The following is a 13,761-nucleotide window of genomic DNA, read 5'->3' as shown; positions in this document are numbered from 1 at the left end:
GTAAGAAGATGCGGGAAAGAAAAAAAAATTAGAAAACTGATCTGCTTTTCTGTTTAAAGAACAGTCACAAAAAATGTATGAATAAAATGTGACTGAATAAATGAAGTCTGAGTAATGAAAATGCCTACTGACCATGGGCAATTAATATATTTTCAATGTACTAGTAACACCAAATAAATGAACCATATGCTAAACGAAGCCATCTGTGTTAGTAAATACTCCAATATAAGATGTTAAATATAATTAGAAATTTTATCTTGTCCCTTTTATTAGCTAAGGAAATCTGGGGAAGTAAATGACGGTATTTGGAAATTTAAAAGTCAAATATTGGAAATACAGCTGGTAGACTTTAACGAAGGAATGAAAAAACTTCATTGCTGTCTACAGCTGTTGAAAAGTCAGGAGATTTATTATGCAGAGGGGTTTAATCTGCTGGGGCTTACATCTCCTAAATTCTTTGGGATTCAGATGTGAACAGAAATTTCAGAATTAAATTAATTCAAGACCAGTGAGCTTGAATGCATGAATTTTTGCATAGGTAAAACTGTTTAAAACTCAGAAGTCACAAAACATTTCCGCACTGCGTAATAGTTATGTGAAAGCATACAAAGACTGACTTTAGTGCTGTGTTGGATCTCAATGTACCTCCAAGGCAAGAAAGACTGATCCACACTGGGACAAACTCAGAAGAAGGCTTCTGGGATGCTTGGAACAGTAGCATTTGTTGTGTTAGGGGAACCTGAGGGAACAGGACTTGGTTAGCTTGGAGAAGAGACAAATTTTAGGGCAACTCAATGGCAGGAAGGTCTCACATCGAAGAGACAGGCAGAACTCTCACAGCAGTGTGTAGTTGTAGTATGAGAGATAATGCGCCTAAGCAGGCACACAACAGACTTGGATCTGAAAGATTTTCCCACCTGAAAAGTGCCTAGTGGTGGAAGATGATGCCTTAAGAAATTACACTATATTTGTCCTTGGAGGTTTTCGTGACTGGACAGAGCCCAACCTGGTTTGACCTCACAACTGCCCCTGCCTAGAGCAGAGTTAGAAAAGTTCTGAAGCTCCTTACCACGTAAATTATTCTACAGTCCTATGGCTTCAAAGCACTACAGTTTCTCAGCAAATTTCTGTGAAAACAGAAAGATTTTAAATGTTTTTTTTCAGTACCTGACTCGGGTAGAGAATGACGTAATCTTTCACAGGTAAACCAGTAGCCTGGACAGGACCAAAATGTACATCTTAGCATGCTTCTATTTCAACTTTTAAGGTCAGTACACTAAAATAAACTGAATTGAAAATAAGGAATCATGTGTGCTTATTTCCAACAGCCTTACAGAAACCTGAGAGAACTAGCTTGGATATATTTACATTTAAAAAACATGTCAGTAAGGTTCCTTCCTTGTAAATATGTTAATATTCAAAGGAAAGTTGATAGATTGACAGAGGCCTCAATTATAAATACAGTGCTATATATTTTATGTGAGTATATGGCCAGGTAAAGAACAGATAGCATCACTGATGGATTTATTCTGTCAAGTGTGTGCCTGCTGTCATCAAATCTCGCACTATTACGAGATTTTCTTCATGCTGATAACATCACTTCTCAATATAACCCTGATAATTCAATCAGTTCAAGAACACTAATCCAAAAGAAACTCGGAATTGTCAGTTGTGACACCCATAGAATGAATTCTCTGCCAGAACTTGGCTTTAATTTCGCGCTCAGAAGAGACTCTTCCCAAAAAAATGAAATTGCTGTCAAGTTTCTAGGAGCCGAGCACATGATATTTTCTGAAAGTTTCTTTAAAAAATCAAAAAAAACCCCAGAAAATGAAGTTATTCAGTAAGTGAAATAACAAAAAGAAAATGTAAAAAAAAAACCACACCAGTATATTTTTGTAGCATAGACAACTGAATGCTGCAGTAACGACGTGAATTTTATCCGTATTTCTACCATGTATACTTACATAATTTCTTATGCGCAAAATTATTTCATGAACAAAAGTGCAACACATTTGATTAGGGAAGGTAAAACTTTACTATCAATTAAAATTTTAGTAGTTGAATTGTTCAAATTATTAGTTTGTTAATAACAAAGCTAAAACTCTTCTATAGAATAGTATCTTCAGGCCATCTATCTCTTTCCTGGTGTTATGCTTGAAATTCCAGCTTTTCTTGAGGTCATAAGGGTGACCTTGAGGTCCTCTGTTGATTTCAGTTAGAGGGACAAAGTCAGTCATTTGAATCCTGTAGGTTTTGGCAGGCAGTGTTCAAGAGAGGAGCTTCTTCTGCCTCTCCATCAGAGAGGGATGTTGGTTTCTTTCTCCTTAGTTTTGAGACTGCAGGGCTCTATTTTAATGTTATCTGAATAATGTTATCTGAATAATGTTATCTGAAATAGTATCACCACTTCAATATAGTTTCCAAATATTTTTTTTTCCCTCTCATTTCTAAAACTGCTTTTACCCAAGCAACACCAAGTTGCCCTTCTTTAGCTTGGGACCTCTGATACTTTCCCTGTATTTCCATTTTTCCATGCCACATTTTATTCTGGTATCATTGGCAGCTCAGATGGTAGAAAATGACTTGGGTTTTCCGTAAACTGAAATTAAACTAAAACAAATTTTAAAAATACTTCCCTGACTGCTAGAAATTTGTAATTACAGCTAAAGAAGCTCAAACCAGCTCATTCCAGGGTACATCCAGACAATCCTGCTGCTGTATTGTAAAGTGAGTGCAAACACCATGTCCTTCTACTATGGACTATCTGCCCACTAATTCTAAAAGTATAGTTCATCCCACAGTGCTAGGAAAAGCCATAAAATGAGTAGATGCTATTTTCCAAACAATAAAATAAATACAAGATTTTCATTAGTACCTGTACCCATAAGTACTCAACATTAAACATGTCTATCCTCTTCAACCAACAGGAAGATATATAAATTCAGATATTTTGAAATGTTAGTCATCTAAATTTGAGCACACATTACTGATAGCAGACACTTTCTACTGGGTCCAAGTGGGATTAAATTAATTTTCTCTATAGAAGCCAATATGGGGGTGAGTTTTGGATGTGTGTCTAAAACAGGGTTCATGCACTAGTGTTACTGCTGCTGAGCAGTGCTTACACAGCACGAAATTCATCCTTTTCCCCACTCTGAGTGGGCTGGGGACACTCAGCAAGTTAGGAGAAAACACAGCTGGGTCGGCAGACCCCAACTAACCCAAGAGATGTTCCATACCTCGTGACATCATGCTGAGCAGTAAAACTGGGTGTGTAATGGGAGTTGTGATCCAAGGTGTTGCTGGGAGACTGGCTGGATATCAGTCTGCTGGTGGGAGGTGATGAGGTTTTGTTTAATCTTTGAATCATTTGATGTTTTTTCTATCCTTTCCCTTCACTTATTAAACTGTGTTTCTCTCAACAACATATTCTCACTTTTTCCTGATTCTGTCTCCCACTCCACTGAGGATGGGGAACTGAGCAACCGGGCAGTAAGTTATCTTCCATGTAGGGACAACTCAGCATTGAATGTTTGGTTTTTTTAATACAGTTTTGTGTGAGAGAGTCAATGTGTGTTTCTGTGTGCATTTACATAATTACATAACTATAAATCACCAAACATTACTGCCACTAAATTGCAGGGTTTGACACTAATATGTTATCCAATTAATTAAGTGACTCAATTTAATAGGTCTGCACAACGTATTGTCTGAAGGGGAAAAAAATGGTGATTTCACTTCCTCATCCTTGTTTATTGGTTTGTTTACTAAAAAAAAATCCATTTTAGTTACCTGAAGTAGACTTAATTTAATCAAACTGAAAACTAATCCTGCGAGTAGTCCCATTGCAGTGTCTGTTAGCTGGAACTATATTTACATGATATACTAATTTTCTATGAAATGTATAATAGATATACAGCAGTATAATCTAGCTCGACCAAAGTACTACAAATGTATTCATCTCCTAAAACTCCACAAGGGGACTTTTCCATTTTGTCACTGTTAAGATCCAGTTATTAAAGTTATTAGAAAGATGCTTCTGCCCAAACTAAGATGCAAGCAAGACCATATGCCGAAGTCAATGGTACAGAGTTTTGTTTAACCGTAAGTGTGAGGCAGAGAGATAGAAAGAAATAGCATAAAAACCCAGAAGGAATAAGATTGGTTCCCATGCCAAGACTTGTCTTCTGCAATTTCGGTGTCTCTTGATGAAAGTGATGGTTACAGTCTTATCAATCAAAGGTGGAAGAAACCCACAAAAGATAAGTTCAATGCCCTGAGTGCTCTCAGTTTCAGGTGGGAACACCCAGGTAACTACTCTGGGGCAGGAATTTTCACATGGACTGATGTAATGATATGGACAAAACAGCTGCCTCTCATCTCAGCACAGCTGAGTCAGCTCTGCCCCTCAGAAGGGGTGAATGCCTTCAGACCACCTGTGAATGCCCCAGTACTTTCCCTGAGTTTTCACAGCTGAACCATTATGTAAAGGAGGACATTGGTAAGATAAAAAACACTCCCAGAATTTGCCTCTTATCAGCCTCTTTCCTTATCTTATTCAACACCCAGCTTTAGATTTCTGTGATCGGTGTGCACACCCTCTGCACCTGGGCACTTCAGTAGATTGTTTGAGTCATTAATCAGTCCAGTCTTTCACAGCCATCTAAAATTATTTTTCCTGACATGCAAAATAAAATTTTGTAGCATCTATACCACTATTTTTCTAAAAAGAAAATCAGCAAAGAGTTCAAAGGTTTTCCCTTTCAGGAAATCAAGAGTCAAACTGATCTCACTATTTTCATGTTATGGGGCGCACATGACAGGTTTAAACAACTCCATTCTGACAACAAATTGTGCTTCCATTTTATAAATGTACTAAAAACAGCATACAAGGAATATTTAAAAGGCCTCGTGATATATTTGCATTAGGATTCAAAGTAAGAAATATCATCAGGGTTTGATGAGAAATTAGTTTTGGTAATGTTTAGATTAGACAAAAGAAATAATTTTATTGATTTATTTGCTTCTTTACATGCTTGAGAGAGATATTAGAAGTTAGAATGCATGGCTCAGTCTTAATTCTCAAGAGTAAAGTTTTGCAATATAATAGATAGGAAAATGATAAGATTTCTTCCAAGATTGACAAAAAGAAGGGAAAAAATATAACTCATTTTAGAAATGTGGCTAATTTATTTATTTATTTATTTATTTATTTCTAAACCAAAATTTTCACAATTCTTGAGGTCTGGTGAAAATAGAACTTATCCCATAGATGCAAAAAGAAGGAACATGGCATCATTAGAGATTCTGTTCTGCATTAGTCACTATTTCCTTTTCACAGTTGTTATCACTTTACTGCTCTGTGACACTGAAAAGTATTTTTACCCACAATTTAATGTATTTATTTCTTTCTCCTAATGCAGACTGATTTGGTAAAACTTAAAATATACCTTGTTATGTTTCTGTGTTGTGATTTTTTAAAATGTTATTTGTCTTTTTTATAAGATAAATGATGAGACTTTTTACCAAGGTCTGTAGTGACAGCATGAGGGTCAACAGTTTTATACCCAGAGAGAGTAGGTTTAGATTAGATATTAGGAAGAAATTCTTCCTTGTGCTGGTGATGATGTCCTTGAAAATGCTGCCCTAAGTTCTGGATGCCCCATTACTGGAACTGCTTAAGGCCAAGTTGGATGGATCTTTGAGCAACATGATCCCACTGAAGATGTCTCTGCTTCTTGCTGGGGAAAATGGACTAGATATTGTGTAAATAGTATGGGCATTTTGTTAAAATAACTCCTTGTTTCACTAAAACAGTCCAAATTATGCAAATAGAAAGAAACATATGTTACTATTATAGTCACAGCTTCAAACCACTATAATATACAAGTTCCAGCCATCTTGTTTACTATTTTTCCAGTGACTCTCAGGAAGTGCTGTCAGATCTGTCAACAACGTTCGCTCAGTAGAGTGGGAATGTATAAATATGCACATATGTTCCTGAACGCTTCAACTCTCCATTTGCTGATTTTAAGCATTATTTTTAAAAAAATGTATGATTTCCAAGACTGATAAGGAGCTCCATTTTGGAACAGATTCCAAACAGTCTAAGGAGGTGAAAATGAATGGTTTTTATGATTACATACACAGTGAGATATATGAGAGAGACAAGTGCATCAATGTTTTGTTGATAGAAAAACACTTTGGGCAATCATCTCTTTCATCCACATAAGCCAGACTGCAGCCCATAGAAAAGACTGAAAAAAAAAATGTTATATACAGTCATAGATGGTTGTATAGGTTGCCATGAAAATAAAACCACCATATTTGGCACTGCATGGGTAAAAGTGTGGATGAGAATGAAACAAAAAATCCTATCCTGAAAAACACCATCAGAGCTGATTACTCCAGGCAAGGTGTGCATGGGTCTAGCATATGAACCGTTCTTCCCAAAACTCACAATGTAGAGCAGCAGAACAAACTAAAAAGCAGCAAAAAAATTACCAGTTTTTCAGTTTGCTTCTGTGATGCTACTACTTCATGCAGTGGATGTACAGTAGACTTTTAGTACTCTGCCTAGATTTCTCCAAAGAAGCATGGGAGAAAGCAAAAAGGGGAGAAGTGCTGGTGGTGGGGATAAAGCAATCATAAATTAGGTATAGCCATAATCCATTTGAGATATATCTTGCAAACTTTATTCACATTAATCACTTACACTCATTAGGGTTGGCCAAATTTGGCCCAGAAAAATGCTAACTGTGAGCTTTATCCTATTCCATTGATTTGTAGACACAGCTGGATCCTGATGCTTGATTGTTTCTATGCATTTGCAAATCCTGGGTGCACAAAATAAATGCTTTATTGAGTATTTTTTGATAATTTTTACTAAGTCCATACTCTAATTTCTGGAGATCATGTTCTATGATAATTCCTTAAATTAATGCTTGCCAAGGAAATTAAAAACAAACAAACAAAGGAGTGCTCCCTAAAAGATCAGAAGATGAGTTTAGGAAGCAAGGAAGGCAGTAGAGATAACAAGCATAGTATTCATGAGTGCGAGCAACTCATAGATAATTCTAAAATAACTAAAATTCTACCCCATATTTTTTAAGTCCTTGCAGGAAAAGATGAACATTTTCTGAGAATGAGTAACTAATAAACAGAAGATCAATATAACTTTTGATAAAAGTAGATAAGAAAGTATCAGGAAAATTTTTGCATGTATAAGTCTGCAGGTCAGTATGGTATGAATACCATTATATTAAGGGAACTGGGTAATGACTTGCTGAGGCACTTGCAATCATATAGCAGTCTTGAAGAACTACAAGAAAATATAAAAGGTTTTTAGTAACAAAGAGCAGATGGAAGTGAAATCTAATTAGACTTTAATTCAGTATCCTAGAAGAAATAGAAGTGTCTGCCTAAAAAATTTAAATCTCAGTTATAGAGAAACTTAAATTTGGAGTCACATGCAAGGTAATGAGATGGTGGAAAAAAAGCTTCTTTTGATTTCAGTAAGCTTGCTATTTAGTCCACCTTGCAAACACACTTATATTTTAGAATAGATGGAGAGGGAGAGAAATTTCAAAGAGATTTCTTGCTCAGTTGTTTAATGACTCTCAAAATATAAAGCAAAACTGCAGAAATCTGTCAACTCTCCCGTTATCCTCTGACAGGTGCAGAACAAGCAGAGAGGAAATGTGACATTTTCCTCCTCACATCAGGGGAAAAGGGGTCGAGTTAAATGATCTTGAAGGTCCCTTCCAAGTCAAACCATTCTATGATTCTATGTTTACTTTACTTATGTAAGATTGATAGTCAAACCATCAGTCAGTAATAAGAACAGTATAAACATTTTAAAGCTGATTCATAATGGAAATTATTGTAGGAGCTGGAGTTACCAATTTCTTCTGTATTAAACTACTATTGATTGTCTTTTTCTGAGGAAATTTAAAGGAAATTACTTGATTATAGTTGGATTTCTACAGGCCTCAGGTTGATTATAAATTCCAGTAATTAGATTTGCCATTCCAGAAAAGCAAATGTGGCAAAAGTTAGAAGAAATATGGCATAATGAGCTATATGCTTATGACCCATCGGAGAGACACAAAATGCCTCAAACTGATGCTGAGGTGTTTCTGACTCTTGTGCTATGCCTCTGACAATGAAGGCTCTTCTGCTGGACTTCATTTTAATGCTTTTCACAGGAAAGGATTATTTGTTTTTAACAAAAACACTAGAACAAAAATTTTGTTTAGGATCAGTTGACTGTTTCTTGTTTATTTGGAGAAATTAGGCTGGTAAGTGGGGAAGAAACTTTTCAGTTGGAATAGGCAAAAATTTATAGGTAATCACACTTGAAATAGCAGAAAAATAAGGAAAAAAGTGAAACAGTGTTAGATAGAAACAAGCAAAATGTAAAACTGGAATACAGCTATTTAACTGGAAATTTCAGGGTGACAAAATCATAGTCTGGGAATAATTTCATGAAACATGTCATTACAGGAAAAGAAAATGGAAAATTTAATTTTTTCAGTAGGAAAAAAACCAAAAAAATAATAGAAAAACCCTATAAAATATTCTCTTAATACTATAAAATGTTGTTTCATCTATGGAACAATGGTGATTTGATCAGAGGTTTTTTTTACATTTCTTAAGCAGTTCATGAATATTTAATAAGTCCATTTTAAAGGGCACATTAGAATTTTTTTTCCATCTGTTTTTGTTGCAGGAAAACAGAGTAAGAATTCTGCTGCTGTTTTTGCACAAGCATTTGTCTGTATCCTCAGAGTATTATTTCCACTCCAGAAGAGTATGTAAAGATATTTCCCTAAGTCTCTCAAATGCCAACCTTATTTCATCCTCTAGACCTCTCAGTACACAAACTAGTTGAAAACCATGTTTGTTCCAGTTCTTCATCAGAAAAATGGGGATAATGCTTTCCCACTTGAAATACTTGGTTTTGGTAGTTTTTTTATTTCCACCCCCTCCCAATCATCATCTTTGAGGGGAAAGAATTATCTCTTATCATTAGAGATATGTGAATTACATTTCTGTGTGAAATGTGAAATACTATATGTGAAATACTTTTCTAACACATATTTACAGTAGGAAAAATATTTTGCTTTGGATAGAACAAACCCTTTCAGATATCTTTAATCTTCTAAAGTAATTAAAAATTATTAAATTTAATCAAAATGAAAACTATAAAATCATTTTGTTGGGAATAGATAAATGAGACACCAATTTTCCATGGCTGTTTTAAATGAAACAGTTTTTTAGTAAATGCACTCAGACCTTATCATATATAGCGTTCAATCACTAATTACTTCTGTTGCTTAAGTATTTATATGAAGGTTATCTAGAAAATATAAGTCTGTATAGCTGTTACTTGTTTATGTAACCTCAGAATACTTGTAAAGAATATAGAAGAGCATTTAAAAAAACTTGCAGTTGTAGTGCTTACTTTTAAAAACTTATAAGTGTATGCACATCTTCATAGATACATAGATATTCTGAGTTTTTGTCCTCGATGAGATTTCAAAATACAGTTCAAAACTAGTAGAATGTGCTGAAATCATAGTCAGACATTATGGGAAAGGTTAGCCCTAGAAGGTGAAAGGATCATTTTCTCACACTGAGAAAAATTTCAAGGGTAGCATTTTAATTACTCTGTGCCCTCTATGAGTGCTCAAGCTAACAGTACAGGTGGTGTCCACAGGGCAGAAAACAAATCCCCAGACCCCTAGAAATATTCGAGAATATTTTGTTAGAAATAAATGCCAATGCTTTCATTGCATTTTTTCTGGAAAAATAAACTGGGACAGAAATTGGCAAAGTTGAGTGTTGCTGTCTACTTAGATACCATTTCCTAGTTTTATAGACAAAAGGAAAAGACACAAATCAAAGGCTAGCAGCCAGACTTAAAAAAGAATTAGGTGAGTTTTTGGGCAGCAAGAGCAATAATAATGTTGGGAGTTAAAAGGTTCAGCTATGACAACATCATCCTTTGGTTTAATGAACACATACAAGAGGTTTAGTTTTGTGTCCTAATTTAAAGTTTGACCCTGAAGCTACAGTAAACTACTTTCTTAAGTGCTATAGAGGAATAAAAGTATAGAGACATATATAGAAATGCATACCTATGTTAATAGATAAGAAAAAGACTATGAAAAAATAATAATACTAAGAAAAAAAAAAGACCAAGAAAAAACCTACATGTTGTGTTTTTATTGGGGGTTGTTTCTGTACAAGAAAGAAAGAGCAAAAGCCAGGTTTCTTTAAAAGAAATAGAGCAGAAACGAACCATATTAGACCACGCTCAGAATTCCCCAGAAGACCAATTTTCAAATTATTTACCTTCAAAAGCACAGAATTATTGCTTATTAAATTTTTGTTGATAAGCCAATTACTTTGAAATTAATATATGTCTATGTTTACAGCCCATACTTAGAAAACAAAACACCAAATGACCAAACATAAACAACCAGCAATGACCAAACAGATCCTTTATGTGAAATTAAACCATAATCTATGATTGATTGCCATTAACTTTAACAGGGAGAGGGTGACTTGGGAGTTGGAGCCATACCTAGCATAACTTTTATTGACTATTCAGGGCATTGGCAGTGATTAATTACAAGTCAAAAAAAACACCCACCAGCAATCAAATAACCTGCATTGGTCTGTTGCTGTAATGCTAGAAAATATTAAGTATTACAGAAATTGCATGTCTTGAGAACTCCCAAGAAGCTGTAACTCCTACAAAAACTATTGCGTTTGGAATGTTTGCCTGATTGAAAGATTAAAGCTTGATAGAGCAAGAACATATAGAAAAAATCAAAACTTAAAATGCAGCTGTCTAAGAGTCAATCAAATAAGACACCCTGCTGTTTGACAACTTGTAATGCAAAGGAGTGAAAAAGTTAATTGCAATACAAGCTATGAAAATATGGGAGAAAAAAGATAATGTTATTTTCAAGTTTATTGTAATTTAAGAACTAATTTCTAAGTTATTAAAAAAATTCTGATTGACAGAAAAATAAATTCAACATGTTAAAACCAAAAATATCTTTTAATTGAAAAATGTTAATAGGAAACCAGCATGTAAAATATTAATTACAAAACTAAATTTCTCTTTATTCTAGTTATCTTCTTCGAGTACAACTATTGCATATTTTAAAGGTTACGTTGGAAAAGACTGATTCTAGATTATCTTAAACTTTATTTTAAAGAAATTCTTATAGGAAGTCCATCAGATTACTAATGTCAGGCAGTAATGTTTTTCCTTACAAAATAATTACTCGCAGGCACTTCACCTTAAAATTTCATAGAGTGACACCCTAGTATTTTCAGAATGACCATAATAACTAAACATCTTTAAAATCTTGCTTATTTAATATTAATTAACTACTCTTTGCTAATTAATGAAATAAAAATGGTTTTTGCATATAAAATCCAGCTGTTATTTTCATTTACTTTATCTAGAAAAATCCAATGATCTGTGCTCCCTCTACTGGCAGTGAAAAAACAATTCTGCAGAAAAAGAACTAAAGATAACCGAGGCACACAAAATAATTAGACAGAGAAGAATTTGCCTTTGCACAGGTACACCAGATTACATTTACAACACAGAAAAATCTTCTCTAGTTAGAGAATAAAAATATTAACCTGGAGACAAATAAGATTTATTTCCAAATATTCTCAGGTGAGAATTAAAGGATATTTTCTTAAACCCAAGGAATTTAGAACTTCTTTCAAGTCACCTTGCAAACTGAAAGAGTTTCCTTTCTCCCTGTATTCTCAAATATTGCACATATTTTGTGTAATATCTTGTAGTTCCTACCTGTTATAGTTAAACATACAAATCCATGGGGGAGAGATATTTAGGCAATTTTTAAGAAAATATGATATGTAAAAAGATTTATTAAAGATTGAGGAGTATCTTTTGGATATGGCTTTTACTGTACTGACAAGCATCGGTTAAAATGACCTCTGGTGCCACTGGCCTAGAACTTGATGACTTATGATCCACATCCTTTACTAAGATTACAGTGAACAAAGAAAGAAATTAAACTAAATTAACCCTGATCAATGGTAGGTCACAGAGGCAAGACGACAGCAAAGGGAGAGGAAAAAAAGGACTACTACATTTAGATTCTCCATTTAATGGACAGATGCAGAAAACAAGAATTCTCTGAAAAATTCAAGTAATCTGAAATCTACTTCTTACCGACTATTTGGAATTGATACCATTTAATATTTTTATCTGAAAATACAGCTACAACTGACAGGTACATTGGACATTTAAGAAACTGGGACATCTGGAAGACATCTACAGCACTGAAAAAATTAGTTTCTATGCTGCTGAAACACACAACAATACCCCTGCTACAAGCAATCCAAACCAGTGATACTGGTTACAGCCATAAATCAGAGGCTATTCTCATGCTATATCCAAGAAGAATTGCCAGAAATTGGCTGTTTTTACATGTTACCATACTCCAACATTACACTTGCAATTAGAATACAGGTTCTTGAAGTTCTAGGCTTTTGTTCTAAAAAAGATGAGACAGTTACAATAATCTCTTTACAGGCAGAATTGATGTTATGTAAGGATGAAAAAAATCATCAGCTCTGACTCTGAAAAGTTCATTTTAGGGTAGCAATTTACTGTGCACTCTATAGTCAACACAGATGTGGGAAATGGCAGCTCTCCTCTGTGGGATCTCAGCACCTCAGGACTGAGGTGCCGAGCCACTGAGACCACCCTTGGGGGGCTCGGGAGTCCTGGAATGTTGCCAGAAGTGTCTGGTGGCTGGACTTTGATCCTACACGGGAGACGACACCTGTATGAGGATAGGAGGACTTCACCGGGGTGAATGGTGAAGGGATTAGTTAATTAGAGGGTGAGACACAGGGTTTAGGATTTATGTACAGGGGGGTTTAGAGAAGTAAGATGGAGGAATTGGGGCGTGTCCTGTCCTTCTTCTTCTTCTTCTTCTCCTCCATCTTCTGTGGTGATGGTGGCACTTTGGGATTGGTCATTACTGAAAGTGCACCGGACAATAAGAATAAAAAGGATTGGGGAAAAATGATAAATATTGTACACGTAACTATGGGTATAAAGATAGGTGACTGTCCGGAGGGCAGGAGGGTGTGCTCATGGCTGGCTGCTGAGCAGACCTCTGTCGGGCCGAAAGAAAATCTTTTAGATAACAATTAATAAACATAAAGACCGAAAGAAGAACTGAAGCCTCTTCTCGTCCTTTGATACGCGGGCTGCCCCAAAGCCACTCCGGGCCTTTCCAGGCCCTTCAAACAGCCGAAAACCGGACATCCTCTAACCACCTGTCTCTCTGGGGGTATAAACTCTCCTCAGTAATCTGTACTCTGCAATAAAACATAGCTGGTAAGAGCTATGTTTCCTGGAACAACTCCCATCAGCATCTAAAAACTGCAACAGATACTAATGACAGTAACAAACCTGAACAGAGATGCCTTTGATTGCTGTATTTTCAAATTTTCCATACTCTGATTCTCTGATTAGCTCAGTTTTCAGTATTGGTGAAAAAAGGGGTAGTGCTTTTTCTAGGCATGAGTTCTGCCCACAGTTCTTGATTGTGTTCCACAGGTGTTTAATGCTGCAGAGGGAGGGGGGAGACTTTCTGCCATGAGGACAGCATTTTGAAAAAGATTATTTGCTCACTTATCTTCCTTCATGCAAATTAATATTTAAATTATATTTCTATCTATTTT

The sequence above is a fragment of the Zonotrichia albicollis genome, chromosome 2 (assembly GCF_047830755.1).
Source record: "Zonotrichia albicollis isolate bZonAlb1 chromosome 2, bZonAlb1.hap1, whole genome shotgun sequence".
NCBI classification, from domain to species: domain Eukaryota; kingdom Metazoa; phylum Chordata; class Aves; order Passeriformes; family Passerellidae; genus Zonotrichia; species Zonotrichia albicollis.
Note: the sequence above shows the minus strand (reverse complement) of the source record.